Raw genomic sequence first — 13680 nt, 5'->3', positions numbered from 1 at the left:
TATTGACTTTTATTTGTGCGTCCATATTATTAATCTGGTATGGATGATAAGGTTGCCAGTAGCACATGTAGTTGGATAGTTTACCTATCTAGGTATAATTAAATGCCATAATTATTTGTGATAGATGCATATGTGCAAACCCATCAAAAAAAGATTTATAGGTCCAATGCAGCTGTTTTTATATCAAATCATTTCTGGGTAACAATTGGGTGCCTTTACTGTTACAGGTAGAGGTGTCAGCAGTTGAACACTCTTTAGAAATAGAAAGAGACATAGCTAGAGCTCTTTTCTATGGGGGGATGGGGTGTAGCTGGCAGTAGTGGGAATACAATGGGCTGTTTGGGAGTTGGGAGGGGAAACAACATGAGCTGTTATTGGCAGAGAGGTTTGGAACTCTCTTATTGGTCTATTCACTCATTTTAGTTTGCCTTAGTTCAGCTGTCGTACCACATCAGAACCCAAAATAGAAGCTTGTTTTACTCCAATGTTAACAAATATTATAGCCTCAAATCATGGTTAAAACTCTACTTTTTATATCATGGCTGGTCAGTCCTTGCATCCATAGCTCTGTCTGAATTTGAGTGGTTACATTTCTCCAGCCCATCCCTCATTTTCCCGAAACAGTGGCGGACAGTTGTTTTGTTATTGTTTCAACTGCGGATTGCCCCTTTAATATATGGTTCATATATGCCGGATTTCAAAATGAAAAATGTTTAAAGCATTCAATCTCAATTTTTAAGAGTGGCAATTACCACACGTTTGAACAAAGTAACTTCCTATTGATTGGTTTTGCAAATGTAATTTGGCCCATTGTCTTTGTCAGCCAGGTCGAAAACACAATGACCACACAGCTCTATTTTGCTGTTTTATTTATCTCTTTCCTAGATTCTGCAAAACAGAACACAGATTAAATGGGACGTTGAGTCGTGATGCACGGAGAAAGAATAAAGTAGACTTTCATGTTAATGAAACTTGACTTGTCTCTGTGCTGCTTTCCCCATGGCAGGACTGAAGGTCCTCTTCCTGCTTCTCCACTCCACTGTAACAGACTGAACAGGTAGAGGTGTCAGCAGTTGAACACTCTTTAGAAATAGAAAGAGACATAGCTAGAGCTCTTTTCTCTGGGGGGATGGGGTGTAGCTGGCAGTAGTGGGAATTTCCTGATGGCTCCCAGCTCACTGATGGCTCTCCTTCCCTGGCTTTTCCTCTGTCTACCGGGTCAACTGGATGTTGGTTCAATCAGCCTCAGCCAGACAAACCCAAAACCACTGATGGCTCTCCCTGTGTAGTGTGTATCAGGTCTGAGTATACAGACAAACAGACAAGAAGGACAGACACAGACAGACCCAAAATTAGGTTTGATTATACAATTGAAAGTTGGCTCAGACAGCCTCAGATCAGACGAACCCAAAACCACTAACGGCTCTCCCTGTGTAGTGTGTACCATGTGAGTATACAACTGAATGCTGCATCAGACAGCCTCAGCCAGACAAACCCAAAACCACTGATGGCTCTCCCTGTGTAGTGTGTATCAGGTCTGAGTATACAGACAAACAGACAAGAAGGACAGACACAGACAGACCCAAAATTAGGTTTGATTATACAATTGAAAGTTGGCTCAGACAGCCTCAGATCAGACGAACCCAAAACCACTAACGGCTCTCCCTGTGTAGTGTGTACCATGTGAGTATACAACTGAATGCTGCATCAGACAGCCTCAGATCAGACGAACCCAAAACCACTAACGGCTCTCCCTGTGTAGTGTGTACCATGTGAGTATACAACTGAATGCTGCATCAGACAGCCTCAGATCAGACGAACCCAAAACCAGATGATGATCATAAGAGAGCCTTCCAATCACCATCAAAACCCAAATGGCAGTGAAATTAAAGTGTATTGCTTCGTCAATACCAGACAACAAGTAACTATGCACATTTCTGTGCTAAAACAGCATCTGGATTTATTTTCTTAGTGACAAGGGCCAGTTTCTCCGAGACAGATTAGGCCCAGTCCTGGGCTGAAAAGCATTTGAGAAAGGATCTGAGAAACTGGCCCTGTAGAGCAATGGAGATTCACACATATAAATTGACATGTTGGTGTTGACATATGGTGTTGCCTTTCTGTGTGTGTGATTATGGGATTGAGTTGCTGGTAAAGAGATGGTAGCTAACTGCCCTGGACTAATCCCTCTATCCAACACAGTGATTTATTGAGCTGCTCCTGTCTGTCTGTGTGAGCTTCCACTAGCCTGGCTGGTTGCCTGTCTGCCTCTGCCCCTCACTCTTTCTTTATTTCTCCCCGCCTCTGCTCCCGGTTCTCCTGGCTCTCCTTGTCCCCAACCAATGCCTGCTGACCCCGGGAGGGTATAGAAGCTCAATACCCAGCAGTCTCTGGATCAGTCTAGATAGGTCCTGACTAGATGTCATAAGAGGATAACACTTTCTCTCTATTGTGGCCTTCAACTATCCCCACAAACATCCTTACAAACTCCTCACTATTTTAATGAAGTCTGGTCTTCATAATGGAGATGGCGTCACAGCTGATCCAGATAAAATGGGATTTCCAGTGAACCAATAGTAGTGAGCTTCCGCAAGGCTGGCGTGGAGGACCCCCACAGTTCAGAACAAGACTTTAATCCATGGTACTTCCTCAGAGATAATGTCTTTCCTCTAGTCTATTTCCTGCACCCCACTGGCATGCTGGGCCTGATTCAATGACCCTACACGCAATCATGAGATGATTCTGAGAAGCTCTGAGATTAGATGAGGTGTGTGCATGCCTGTGTGTGTGTGTGTGTGTGTGTGCATGCAGTAAATGTTGTGGTGGGATGTACCAGTATGTTTGGGAAGCGAAAATCCACTACTGAGCTTGTAACGGATTGAAGATGCCTAGGATTACACCCAGGACACTTTACAATCCTATGTAGATGGAGTCATGCATGGGCAGACTGATCTCTCTCCTGTTCACTCAAAATCCTCCCAGGCAGGGGGATTTCCACGGTGTAAACACTTGTGGAAATACATTTTATTCAAGAATTCATGTGATCCATTAAATCAATATAGCATTTTACAGTTGAGATGTGATCTGCACACTTGTTTATGAAAGTCAGAAACATCTACTTGTCCAAAGAGAATTGCAATTTTTGTGTATGATGTCTTGATTATTCCATAACCCCAAAGCAACCTGCACTAAATTTCCCATTAGATTGACTAATCATTTTCAAAAGGAGAGCATTAAATGAAACCAGGAACATGAAAAGCGTCTCAACAACCTTCAGATCTCCCTACGTTGTATCCCTCCTTACCTGGTGTTTGTATGGTGTTTTATTCCCAGAGCATGCGGAATGAGAAGGAAAGAAAGGAAGGAATATATGTGTATGTTATTGTTACCTATGATCATCAACTGTCCATTTACACAGTCATTTATGTCTAATTTTATACATTTTCTAGTACTCTTATAAATATACATACAAGCAACGAAGCACAATCTTCTTGACTTCCACTGTAAGGTCTGAATCCTATTTTCTCTCACTTTTCTGAGACAGTTGAAGGAGTTATTTCTGGAAGAGAGACGGTCCTATCTGGACATGATAAGACAACAAGAAAGATGCTTCTGTATCATGTCTGTAAGTGGACACCCTCAGTCAGTCGGCCTGGACTCAGCGCTTCAAGTAGCTGAAGTCTAATTTGTGCTACTCTCAGTTGGGGTTTTCTCCTGAGTTTAGCTGCCCTCCTCCAACCTCTCCTTAAAAGAATCGTGAAATTATCTATTTTTCGTCTTTGGGATGGTGAATTAATACAGGCCCTAACTGGTTCTAATTCAGTGCTCATTATATTTTCTTGCAAAACTTGCAAAAGAACATCAGACTTTTTCACATTCAAAAGAAAAAATTCCCCATTAACTAATTCATGCATCTCTTTTAAGTTTTAATGTGGTTTTAATGGATCCATTTATGAGAGAAAATGGGTAGTCTGAAGCTCTCAAGAAGTTCACTTCCTCTCTCTTTATCTGACTCTCTTTCTCTCTCCATGTCTCTCTCTCTCTCTCTCTCACCCTGTCTCTCTGAGTCTGTTTCTCTCTCTCTCTCTGTCTCTCTTTCTCTCTCTCCCTGTCTCTCGTTCTCTCTATCCCTGTGTCTCGTTCTCTCTATCCCTGTCTCTCGTACTCTCTCTCCCTGTCTCTCGTTCTCTCACTCCCTGCCTCTCGTTCTCTCACTCCCTGCCTCTCGTTCTCTCACTCCCTGCCTCTCTCTCTGTCTCTCTCTCTCACTGTCTCTCTTTCTCTCTCTCCCGGTCTCTCGTTCTCTCTCTCCCTGTCTCTCGTTCTCTCACTCCCTGCCTCTCTCTGTCTCTCTCACTCCCTGCCTCTCTCTCTGTCTCTCTCACTCCCTGTCTCTCTTTCTCTCTCTCCCGGTCTCTCGTTCTCTCTCGTTCTCTCTCTCGTTCTCTCACTCCTTGCCTCTCTCTGTGTCTTTCTCTCTCCGTCTCTCTCTCTCTCCCCGTCTTCCCCCCAGCCCTTCTCCCCCTCCCTACTCACTCTCTCTTTCTGGGAGGATCAGAGTGTCCATCCATTGTGACAGAGTGACAGTGGTGAATGTATCTGTTCTGTGGCAGTAAACAGAGGGAGAGCTGGGTAAACAGACAGCCTGGCAGCCAGGGGCTGGGATGGGGCTGGCTGGTGGAAGTTCATCAGGCTCAGGCCCAGGGTCTGAATGTGCGTCACAAATGGCACCCTATTCCTTATATAGTGCACTACTTTTGACCTGGGTCCATAGGGTTTTGGTCATAAATAGCGCACTACATAGGCAATAGGGTGACATTTGGGATGCACATTGAGGCGGCCCGGGGAATCTAAACAACACAGGGAGCATAGAGGGTGGGATAGCAGGGGAGTGCGGTCTGACTTACACCCACACAACAGACAACACTATACATCACACTGGCAGGGGATGTATTTACAGTTAACAAGCTGGGGAAGGGGGGGGGGGGGGGGTTAGGGAGGTTAGAGAGAGAGGGGAGGGGAGAGAGTTTATTTTATTTTTTATTTAACCTTTATTTATCCAGGCGAGTCATTTAAGAACAAATTATTATTTATAATGATGGCCGGACCAGTGAAGACTGGGGTGGCAGGTAGCCTAGTGGTTAGAGCATTGGGCTAGTAACCAAAAGGTTGCAAGATTGAATCCCCGAGCTGACAAGGTACAAATCTGTCCTTCTGCCCCTGAACAAGGCAGTTAACCCACTGTTCCTAGGCCGTCATTGAAAATAAGAATTTGTTCTTAACTGACTTGCCTAGTTAAATAAAGGTATAATAAAAAAAAGTGCTTTGCAATGAGTCAAATAAGAAGAGAAAGAGAGCCCAGTTAGCGCATAATGGTCTGAGAACCATATGTTTCTTAGAGCTTGGTGAGAGAATGATGCAGGATACCCAACTAGCTGATAATGTTCTAATAACCATGTGTTTCTCAGGTGGGAATTTCAGTACTGCAGCATAACGTTTCCTACATGTTTCCTCATTGTTCTATTTAAAGTCATGTTCTCAGAATATTAAGAAAACTTTCCATAAAAACCACAGAAAACATTAGTAACATTCAAAGAATGTTCTAAGAATGTTATTTTAAAACATATACATTCAGTTCTATCCTCTATCTTGTTAAGGGTGTTCAGGATAAGTAAAAAAAGAAAAAGAAAAAACATGGTATGCTCCATCCTGGTTGCGCAGTGCACTAATTCTGTGGATAGAGAAAAGAAGGTCATAGGTTTGAATCTCACTGACGCCGTGTTTAATGCCTAATCAAAATAATTTCCATGTTTTCTATCTGTGCTTAGAGTTCTAAACAGTTAACCTAAGCTAGCAGTGTTATTAAAAGTCTGATTGAAACATGTTCTCAGAACTTTTTTGCCTTCAAATAACTTTCAGGGAACCATAGTAAAACATTCTCAGAACCTCCCTGCAACCTAAAAATGTATGTTCCCAGAACAGCCAAAATACTAGCTTCCATTCTCAGAAAGTTTGAAAAACATTCAGTTTTACCAGGGAGAAATGTTCCCATAACCAAAGGGAAAACAAGAACGTACGATCCCACGACGTCCATGGAACCTGATGTGCTAGCTGGGAGAGGAATGGCTAACCTGCAGTGAAATTAAACCCTTTTCCAGGATACTGTACTGAAATCTGTTTATGACCCCCCTTCCTCCTCTCTTCCTCTCCCTTTCCTCTGGTATCTGAGGGTGATGTTCTTATCTGTGAGGGCCTTGAGGGGTCCAGGCCAGACCCTGGTAATACTCCTCCCCAGGGCCATCTGGATTCCTTCTAAACACACATTCAGGTTCTGTAATTGAATCCAAAACCAAGCCATTTCTATTTTCATTCCGTGCTACTCAAACACCTTAGAGTGTTGAACTTTTTTTGTTTGATTTCCATCTGCCCTCTTCTAAAAAAACAGCTGCTGCTATAAAATAAAACTTTACCTGTTGTACAATCATTTCCATAAAAGAGTAGACAGTGTTTGATTATATGTGACATAAGGGCCATGTACTGTCAGGTAATAAAGAGACTTGTGGGTAAGAAAGTAGATGGGAATGGAATGAGAAAAGGCAGTTGTTTGAACTTGAAACTATCTGCAAAAAGTCACTACTGCAACAACAAAATAAGCAACTTAATTAGTACACACTCTTCAACATCTACTTCAGAAGGACAACTTTCTTCAACAAGAGTTTATCTCTTTCAAGCAACAGACTCCTAACAGGTCAAATGGTAATTGAAATGGATATGGTATAAACGAAAAAAGCACAAGCATCCCTTTTGAAATTGGTTTGATGCACTGTGAGCCAGAAATGGCAACAGTAATTATACGAGCTACCCTCCTTTCTCTAACAGCACACTCCCCAAAGACCTGAGACATTTATATTATTTAAGAGGGGTCCTGTCTCTGCGACCTGAAGTCATTAAGAGAGAGAGACGTAGAGGGGGGGAGAGAGAGAGAGTTTATTTATTTTCCCTTTAGTACTTTAACTATTTGCACATATGACGTTTTAAATGTCTTTATTCTTTCGGAACTTTTGTGAATGGAATGTTTACTGTTCATTTATATTGTATTTTTGTTTATTATCTACTTCACTTGCTTTGGAAATGTTAACATATGTTTCCCATGCCAATAAAATCCTTGAATTTAATTGAATTGAGAGAGAGAGGGAAAGAAAGAGGGGGAGGAAGGAGGATAGAGAGTGGGTGAGGTAGAGCAAAATTGACAGAGAGAAAGAGAGGGAGGGAAGAAGAGGACAAGAAATCAAGGGAATGAGGGAGACTGAAACAGCTTGCAGTGTAGCCAGTTAGAGAAAAGAAACATTAGAAGGGATTGAAGGAGAATGAGACAGCTTTGACTGAATCCCTCTGCACCCTTTTGGTTATGCTGGGGAGGCCAGGTTTCAGGGATGCTGAGCTGCAGGCGCTAGCTGGACGATTACTCCCAAACTCTGTGATCCGATGATTAATCACTCTACACTGGGATTATAACACCATGGCTAGGCTAGGCTGACAGAGACAGACAGAGACAGAGAGAGTGAGAGCGAGAGCGAGAGAGCGAGAAAGAGAGAAAAGAGAGCGAAAGAGAGACAGAGTCAGTGAGAGAGAGAGAGACAGAGAGACAGAAAGAAAGGGAGAGAGAAAGTCAAAGACAGAGCGAGAGAGATAGAGTGGCTAGGCTGAGAAACTCTCTTTCTTGCGTTGACTCCCTCTCTCCTCACCCTCACGCTCTCCCTCTGCCCTATGGTTATTACTACAACACAGAGCTAGGTTGGGGTTTCCAGCTGCAGTCTTTGGCTGTGTAATTATCCCAGCCAGTCACTTAGTAGTCTCAAAACCCCGCCCTAGGCAACAGTGACTAGGGTTTACTTTCAATGACTCTTTTGGCAACTTTGATGAAGGAAAAAACATTTTTGGGCTCGGGCAACTCTCCCAACAAATCACGAGGCAAACATCGTAATTTGAAATCAAAATTTTCTGGCAAAAACTTTTGCAGCGGTTTTAGTTGAGGTAGTTGATGCAAACTAGTCACTTATGTAATGCACTCATTAAAAAGAACCTCTCTGATCTCCTTCTTGCTAGCTACTATTTTATATTTTATTTAAGCAGATAAGGTAATGACGTACACTACCGTTCAAAAGTTTGAGGTCACTTAGAAATGTCCTTGTTTTTGAAAGAAAAGCACATTTTCTGTAGATTAAAATAACATCAAATTGATCAAAAATACAGTGTAGACATTTTTAACGTTCTAAATTACTATTATAGCTGGAAACTGATGATTTTTAATGGAATATCTACATAGGCGTACAGAGGCCCATTATCAGCAACCATCACTCCTGTGTTCCAATGACACGTTGTGTTAGCTAATCCAAGATCAACAGTGAAGAGGCGACTCCGGGATGTTGGCCTTCTAGGCAGAGTTCCTCTGTCCAGTGTCTGTGTTCTTTTGCCCATCTTAATCTTTTGTTTTTATTGGCCAGTCTGAGAAATTGCTTTTTCTTTGCAACTCTGCCTAGAAGGCCAGCATCCCGGAGTCGCCTCTTCACTGTTGACGTTGAGACTGGTGTTTTGCGGGTACTATTTAATGAAACTGCCAGTTGAGGACTTGTGAGGAGTCTGTTTCTCAAACTAGACACTTTAATGTACTTGTCCTCTTGCTCAGTTGTGCACCGGGGCCTCCCACTCCTCTTTCTATTCTGGTTGGAGCCAGTTTGCGCTGTTCTGTGAAGGGAGTAGTACACAGTCGTTGTACTGAATCTTCAGTTTCTTGTCAAATTCTCGCATGGAATAGCCTTAATTTCTCAGAACAAGAATAGACTGACGAGTTTCAGAAGAAAGTATTTTGCTGTTGGCCATTTTGAGCCTGTAATCGAACCCACAAATTCTGATGTTCCAGATACTCATCTACTCTAAAGAAGGCCAGTTTTATTGCTTCTTTAATCAGGACAACAGTTTTCAGCTGTGCTAACATAATTGCAAAATGATTTTCTAATGATCAATTAGCCTTTTAAAACGATGAACTTGGATTAGCTAAAACAACGGGCCCTTGGAACACTGGAGTGATGGTTGCTGATAATGGGCGTCTACGCCTATGTAGATATTCCATTAAAGAAAATCAGCCGTTTCCAGCTACAATAGTCATTTACAACATTAACAATATCTACACTATTTCTGATCAATTTTATGTTATTTTAATGGACAAGAAATGTGCTTTTCTTTCAAAAACAAGGACATTTCTAAGTGACCCCAAACTTTTGAACGGTAGCGTAGGTAGTGACATAGTTTCTCTTCGCTTAAAGAGTTTGTCATTGTAACATTAGGTTACCCCTAAAAATTGTCAAAGACTTCAGCCACCCCAGTCATAGACTCTTCTCTCTGCTACCGCACGGCAAGCGGTACCGGAGCGCCAAGTCTAGGTCCAAGAGGCTTCTAAACAGCTTCTACCCCCAAGCCATATGACTCCTGAACAGCTAATCAAATGGCTACCCAGACTATTTGCATTGCCCCCCTCTTCTAAGCTACTTCTACTCTCTGTTATTATTTATGCATAGCCACTTTAATAACTCTACCTACATGTACATATTACCTCAATTACCTCGACACCGATACCCCATGTATATAGCCCCGCTACTGTTATTTACTGCTGCTCTTTAATTATTTGTTATTCTTATCTCTTACTTTTTTTAGGTATTTTCTTAAAACTGCATTGTCGGTTAAGGACTTGTAAGGAAGCATTTCACTGTAAGGTTGTATTCGGTGCATGTGACAACACAATTTGGTTTGATTTGAGGCTAGATTATATGAGTTTATTAGTCACATGCACAGGGTCGCAGATGTAATCGCAGGGTACACTGAAATTCGAATGCTCCGAGCTCCAACAGTGCAGGTCAAAAAAAGAAAAGTGAATGAGACAATAATAAGAAGAAGAATATACACATTTACAACTCTAGCAATGATAAGTATTCATTGAGGGGTGGGGGCAGGGTAAGTGTCCGTTGTGGGTGTAGATAGTCCGGGGGGCAGACGGGGAACAGGAGAGCAGGAGAACAGGTGTCTAGTCGTGGATATACAGGGAGTACAGGAGGGGACTGAGGACGCACCTTTGTGGGACCCTCGTGTTGAGGATCAGTGTGGAGGAGGAAATGTTGCCTACCTTCACCACCTAGGGGCGTCCAGTCAGGAAGTCCATGACCCAGTTGCATAGGGAGGAGTTCAGTCCCAGGGTCGTGAGCTTTGTGATGAGTTTAGAGGGCACTATGGTATTGAAGGCCGAGCTGTAGTCAAACAGCATCCTCACATACTGTACGCATTTATTTTCTCCAAGTGGGTGAGGGCAGAGTGCAGTGCAACTGTTGCCTAGGGTCGGGTTTTCGAGACTAGCCAATTAGTGAGTGAATCAGAGATGTGGCAATGTAACGTTTACTCCGTTCGCAGGCAGACAACAGCCACTCTCACTACCCTTGTCTCCTCTCTCCGTAGATCTGCATTCCAATTTAAATGAGCACCTTCCCTTTTTCCCTTCACTTGGAGTGAGTCCTCCAGTGAGTCCTCAGTGCTAGAGGGGTCACTACAGACACCCTTCTTCGAATCCAGGCTGTATAACAACCGGCCGTGATCAGGAGTCCCATAGGGCGGAGCACAATTGGCCCAGCGTTGTCCGGGTTTGGCCGGTGTAGGCCGTCGTTGTAAATAAGAATTTGTTCTTAACTGACTTGCCTACTTAAATAAAGGTGAAATAAAACAATTATAGTGAAGCATCTATGACGTTTCCCAGAGGGAGCCTTTCCCAAGCGAGGGGAGGGGAGAGGAGGTAAGAGGTTGCAAGTACAGTAGATTGGGGCACGCCTTAGCTCCACTTCTATTTAAATCAAATCAAATTTATTTATAAAGCCCTTCTTACATCAGCTGATATCTCAAAGTGCTGTACAGAAACCCAGCCTAAAACCCCAAACAGCAAGCAATGCAGGGGTAGAAGCACGGTGGCTTGGAAAAACTCCCTAGAAAGGCCAAAACCTAGGAAGAAACCTAGAGAGGAACCAGGCTATGAGGGGTGGCCAGTTCTCTTCTGGCTGTGCCGGGTGGAAATTATAACAGAACGTGGCCAAGATGTTCAAATGTTCATAAATGACCAGCATGGTCAAATAATAATAATCACAGTAGTTGTCGAGGGTGCAACAAGTTAGCACCTCAGGAGTAAATGTCAGTTGGCTTTTCATAGCCGATCATTGAGAGTATCTCTACCGCTCCTGCTGTCTCTAGAGAGTTGAAAACAGCAGGTCTGGGACAGGTAGCATGTCCGGTGAACAGGTCAGGGTTCCATAGCCGCAGGCAGAACAGTTGAAACTGGAGCAGCAGCACGGCCAGGTGGACTGGTGACAGCAAGGAGTCATCATGCCGGGTAGTCCTGAGGCATGGTCCTAGGGCTCAGGTCCTCCGAGAGAGAGAAAGAAAGAAAGAGAGAATTAGAGAGAGCATACTTAAATTCACACAGGACACCGGATAAGACAGGAGAAGTACTCCAGATATAACAGACTGACCCTAGCCCCCCGACACATAAACTACTGCAGCATAAATACTGGAGGCTGAGACAGGAGGGGTCAGGAGACACTGTGGCCCCATCCGATGATACCCCCGGACAGGGCCAAACAGGCAGGATATAACCCCACCCACTTTGCCAAAGCACAGCGCCCACACCACTAAAGGGATACCTTCAACCACCAACTTACCATCCTGAGACAAGGCCGAGTATAGCCCACAAAGATCTCCGCCACGGCACAACCCCAAGGGGGGGGCGCCAACTCAGACAGGAAGATCACGTCAGTGACTCAACCCACTCAAGTGACGCACCCCTCGTAGGAACGGCATGGAAGAGCACCAGTAAGCCAGTGACTCAGCCCCTGTAATAGGGTTAGAGGCAGAGAATCCCAGTGGAGAGAGGGGAACAGGCCAGGCAGAGACAGCAATGTATTATTGAGGTATTACTACCCTCTGCCTGTGCTCCTCAGTTCCTACAGAGGTGTGATGCAGGCCTCCGCTCTTGGCTCCGGGGATCCTACCAGGGACGTATAAGAAACTTATGCAAGGCATGGTGTTTAAGGGGGATTTTTAATACAAATGCCATTAGTGATACTGATTAATAAGGAGATTATGAAGAGTCTGAAACTTTGTCCCAAATGGCACCCTATTCCCTAGTATACTGTATATTGCACTACCTTTAACCAGAGCCCTATAGGGAATAGGCTGCCATATGGGACACACTTGAGGATTTAAGACTTCCACTTGGAAAGAACATAGGAACTTTGGGCTCGATTCAATCCGTACACTCTTAGAAAAAAAGACGCTATCTAGAACTTAAGGGTTCTTTGGCTGTCCCTATAGGAGAACCCTTTGAAGAACCCCTTTTGGTACCATCTAGAACCCTTTACACAGACGGTTCTAAACTCAGCAAAAAAATAAATGTCCCTTTTTCAGAACCCTGTCTTTCAAAGATAATTCGTAAAAATCCAAATAACTTCACAGACCTTCATTGTAAAGGGTTTAAACACTGTTTCCCATGCTTGTTCAAGGAACCATAAACAATTAATAAACATGCACCTGTGGAACGGTCGTTAAGACACTAACAGCTTACAGACGGTAGGCAATTAAGGTCACAGTTATGAAAACTTAGGACACTAAAGAGGCCTTTCTACTGACTCTGAAAAACACCAAAAGAAAGATGCCCAGGGTCCCTGCTCAACTGCGAAATTGAATAATGTGTCCTTGAACAAAGGGGGGGTCAAAATCAAAAGTAACAGTCAGTATCAGTATCGCAGTATCTCAACTGCGTTAGGCATGCTGCAAAGAGGCATGAGTACTGCAGATGTGGCCAGGGCAATAAATGGCAATGTCCGTACTGTGAGACACCTAAGACAGCGCTACAGGGAGACAGGATGGACAGCTGATCATCCTCGCAGTGGCAGACCACGTGTAACAACACCTGCACAGGAACGGTACATCCGAACATCACACCTGCGGGACAGATACAGGATAGCATCAACAACTGCCCCAGGTACACCAGGAACGCACAATCCCTCCATCAGTGCTCAGACTGTCCGCAATAGGCTGAGAGAGGCTGGACTGAGGGCTTGTAGGCCTGTTGTAAGGCAGGTTCTCACCAGACATCACCAGCAACAACGTTGCCTATGGGCACAAACCCACCGTCGCTGTACCAGACAGGACTGGCAAAAAGTGCTCTTCACTGATGAGTCGCGGTTATGTCTCACCAGGGGTGATGGTTGGATTCGAGTCTATCGTCGAAGGAATGAGCGTTACACCAAGGCCTGTACTCTGGAGCGGGATCGATTTGGAGGTGGAGGGTCCGTCATGGTCTGGGGCGGTGTGTCACAGCATCATCGGACTGAGCTTGTTGTAATTGCAGGCAATCTTAAGTCTGTGCGTTACAGGGAAGACATCCTCCTCCCTCATGTGGTACCCTTCCTGCAGGCTCATCCTGACATGACCCTCCAGCATGACAATGCCACTAGCCATACTGCTCGTTCTGTGTGTGATTTCCTGCAAGACAGGAATGTCAGTGTTCTGCCATGGCCAGCGAAGAGCCCGGATCTCAATTCCATTGAGCACGTCTGGGACCTGTTGGATCGGAGGGTGAGGGCTAGG

Source organism: Salvelinus fontinalis, chromosome 2 (assembly GCF_029448725.1).
Source record: "Salvelinus fontinalis isolate EN_2023a chromosome 2, ASM2944872v1, whole genome shotgun sequence".
Lineage (NCBI taxonomy): Eukaryota > Metazoa > Chordata > Actinopteri > Salmoniformes > Salmonidae > Salvelinus > Salvelinus fontinalis.
This window is presented reverse-complemented; position numbering follows the sequence as displayed.